The following is a 3,741-nucleotide window of genomic DNA, read 5'->3' as shown; positions in this document are numbered from 1 at the left end:
CTTCATTAGCGTGTGGCTAACATACCTTCATTAGCATGTGGCTAACATACCTTTATTAGCGTGTGGCTAACATACCTTCATTAGCATGTGGCTAACATACCGGGGGGCGGGGTTTGGTGGTAGCGGAGGTGTATGTTGCAGCCCGGAAGAGTTAGGGCCGCATGGGATTCTGGGTATTCGTTCTGTTGTGTTTATGTTGTGTTACGGTGCGGATGTTCTCCCGAAATGTGTTGGTCATTCTTGTTTGGTGTGGATTCACAGTGTGGCGCATATTTGTAACAGTGTTAAAGTTGTTTATACGGTCACCCTTAGTGTGACCTGTATGGCTGTTGACCAACTATGCGTTGCATTCACATGTGTGTGCGTGCTGAAGTGGCACATATCTTGTGAGTGGGCCGGCACGTCGTTAGAATGGATGAAAAGCGGACGTGACGACAGCACGTAGAGGACGTTAAAGACACGCCCCCACGACTGTGGACTACGAGATATAATGACTGATGAACACCTTGGTTGGATAATGAGGGTTGCCTCAGCTCAAAGCCTGAGCCCCATAATGAAGGTTGCCTCAGCTCAAAGCCTGAGCCCCATAATGAAGGTTGCCTCAGCTCAAAGCCTGAGCCCCATAATGAAGGTTGCCTCAGCTCAAAGCCTGAGCCCCATAATGAAGGTTGCCTCAGCTCAAAGCCTGAGCCCCGACATGAATGAGCTAGCATCCCAGAAAAGATGTCAGGTATCTGGCTTGGGCACATCAGATTAGATCAGTGTGTTGCAAACTGAGCACTTTAAAGTCCTGAATGGTTGCTTTATTCATTGTTATTTTATTTTGAAATGTATTAGCCTGTGGAAAAAGTTAATGTTGATATTTACCTCAGAAGGCTGCAAATAGAAAAGAGGCATTCCATTTTTATTTAAATTGTATTTGATATGCCATTGATATTTTTTAATTGTTATTATTATTATTTGAAACTGGATTTTGCATGTCACTATAAAGTTATATAAGCCTTGCTTGTTCAATATTCAATGCACAATTGTTTGGGTCCCTATTAAAACTTGTTTGGGTCCCTATTAAAACTTGTTTGGGTCCCTATTAAAACTTGTTTGGGTCCCTATTAAAACTTGTTTGGGTCCCTATTAAAAGGTTCATTTGTCCAACCTTGGCCCGCGGCTTTGTTCACTTTGACATTTTGGCCCACTCTGTATTTGAGTTTGACACCCCTGGCTAACATTATAGATTCATTAGCATGTTCATTAGCATGGCTAACATTATAGATTCATTAGCATGTTCATTAGCATGGCTAACATTATAGATTCATTAGCATGTTCATTAGCATGGCTAACATTATAGATTCATTAGCATGTTCATTAGCATGGCTAACATTATAGATTAATTAGCATGTTCATTAGCATGGCTAACATTATAGATTAATTAGCATGTTCATTAGCATGGCTAACATTATAGATTCATTAACATGTTCATTAGCATGGCTAACATTATAGATTCATTAGCTTGGCTAACATTATAGACTCATTAGCATGTTCATTAGCATGGCTAACATTATAGATTAATTAGCATGTACATTAGCATGGCTAACATTATAGATTAATTATCATGTTCATTAGCATGGCTAACATTATAGATTAATTAGCATGTTCATTAGCATGGCTAACATTATAGATTCATTAGCATGTTCATTAGCTTGGCTAACATTATAGCCTACGTTAATTAGCATGGCTAACATTATAGATTAATTAGCATGTACATTAGCATGGCTAACATTATAGATTCATTAGCATGTACATTAGCATGGCTAACATTATAGATTAATTAGCATGTTCATTAGCATGGCTAACATTATAGATTCATTAACATGTTAATTAGCATGGCTAACATTATAGATTCATTAGCTTGGCTAACATTATAGACTCATTAGCATGTTCATTAGCATGGCTAACATTATAGATTAATTAGCATGTACATTAGCATGGCTAACATTATAGATTAATCATCATGTTCATTAGCATGGCTAACATTATAGATTAATTAGCATGTTCATTAGCATGGCTAACATTATAGATTCATTAGCATGTTCATTAGCTTGGCTAACATTATAGCCTACGTTAATTAGCATGGCTAACATTATAGATTAATTAGCATGTTCATTAGCATGGCTAACATTATAGATTAATTAGCATGTTCATTAGCATGGCTAACATTATAGATTAATTAGCATGGCTAACATTATAGATTTATTAGCATGTTCATTAGCTTGGCTAACATTATAGCTTACGTTAATTAGCATGGCTAACATTATAGATTAATTAGCATGTTCATTAGCTTGGTTAACATTATAGCTTAAGTTCATTAGCATGGCTAACATTATGGATTTTTTAGCATGTTCATTAGCATGGCTAACATTATAGATTCATTAGCATGTTCATTAGCATGGCTAACATTATAGATTAATTAGCATGTTCATTAGCATTGCTAACATTATAGATTCATTAACATGTTCATTAGCATGGCTAACATTATAGATGAATTAGCTTGGCTAACATTATAGATAATTAGAAAGTTGATTAGCGTGGCTAATGTTTAGTTTTTTTTTTGTTGACCAAATTTAAAAAATGTAAACGTTATGAATGAATCCACTTAGTTAAATATGGCGATCAATAAAGACGATCTATATTGTGTAAAAAGGCAAACAATGACACATTTGAAGAAATAAGCAAGTGATTAATCATTGATTGATTGACAGGTCTTATCGATGAAGTCCATCAAGTTGCTTAGAAGTGACACAAAAATAACTTTTGCTCTTTGGTTAGTTTTCATTTGTGGCTTTTTTGTCGGTTTTAGTCCACTTGTTGCGACACACTTTAGTGAACAATCACGTTGTCTTGTTGCTAAACACACACATGACGTCATGCCCACTTACCAGTCCGCTGCTGTTGTTGTTGTTGCTGTTGTGTTGCTTTAGTTGTGTTAGTGCGGACAAAACCACAGCGAAGTCGTGAGTCCGCCTGCTCTGCTCAGACTGATGGTCGCCGCACTCAGCACACATGCTGCTTCCGTCGGGACTTTCAAAATAAGACAACATACGTCAATGGCTTATAGCGCTGTTCTACCTTAAAGCTACTCGAAGCGCTTTGACACTATTTCCACATTCACACAGCTGCCGTGCAACTACTCATTATTCACGCCGATACCTGCCGGTAAGTTTTCTTTACCGGACGTTTTACTTCACATTTTCCTTTCCAGACAAAAAAAAAGCTCATCTCAACTGGCAAATAAATAATGAATTGTCGAACTTTGATTTTACTTTCTGTCCGTGTTGCGACCCAGCGCAGTTGCAACAACATAATATCAACATAACAAGCTGATAAAACTGCGATAAGAATGTTGACCTCTGCGGTGTCGCCCACGTCCGGTCGAAGAGCGCGCTCCTCCAAAATAAAGGACAACTCCCAACATAAAGACAAGTGTAAATACTAGAGATGTCCGATAAATGCTTTAAAATTTAATATTGGAAATTATCGGTATCGTTTTTTATTTTTTTTATTTTTTAAATTAAATCCACATAAAAAACACAAGATACACTTACAATGGGTGAGGGCGGACCTACGTCACTTCCGCCTACCAATCCCCTAGCATCGTTGAAAACAAAGCAGCTCACAGCGAACACAGCATTGACAGAAAAAGCATTTAACGAGCGTTGTGGCTTGGAAGTCGGCGTTAAATCCTTC

General features: G+C 37.5%; 1 protein-coding gene across 1 annotated transcript in view; it reads right to left on the bottom strand.

The window, feature by feature from the left end:
• The window catches only part of LOC133645046 (phospholipid-transporting ATPase ABCA1-like), a 116,919-nt gene extending 113,692 nt beyond the window's left edge, over positions 1-3,227 (bottom strand). Inside the window, exon 1 of the mRNA XM_062039836.1 lies at positions 2,934-3,227. The gene's annotated coding sequence lies outside the window, so the exon portion shown is untranslated. The remainder of the gene's footprint in view (positions 1-2,933) is intronic.
• Between the last annotated feature and the right edge of the window lie 514 nt (positions 3,228-3,741).

The sequence above is a fragment of the Entelurus aequoreus genome, linkage group LG28, assembly GCF_033978785.1.
Source record: "Entelurus aequoreus isolate RoL-2023_Sb linkage group LG28, RoL_Eaeq_v1.1, whole genome shotgun sequence".
Classification (NCBI taxonomy): Eukaryota; Metazoa; Chordata; class Actinopteri; order Syngnathiformes; family Syngnathidae; genus Entelurus; species Entelurus aequoreus.
This window is presented reverse-complemented; position numbering and strand designations above follow the sequence as displayed.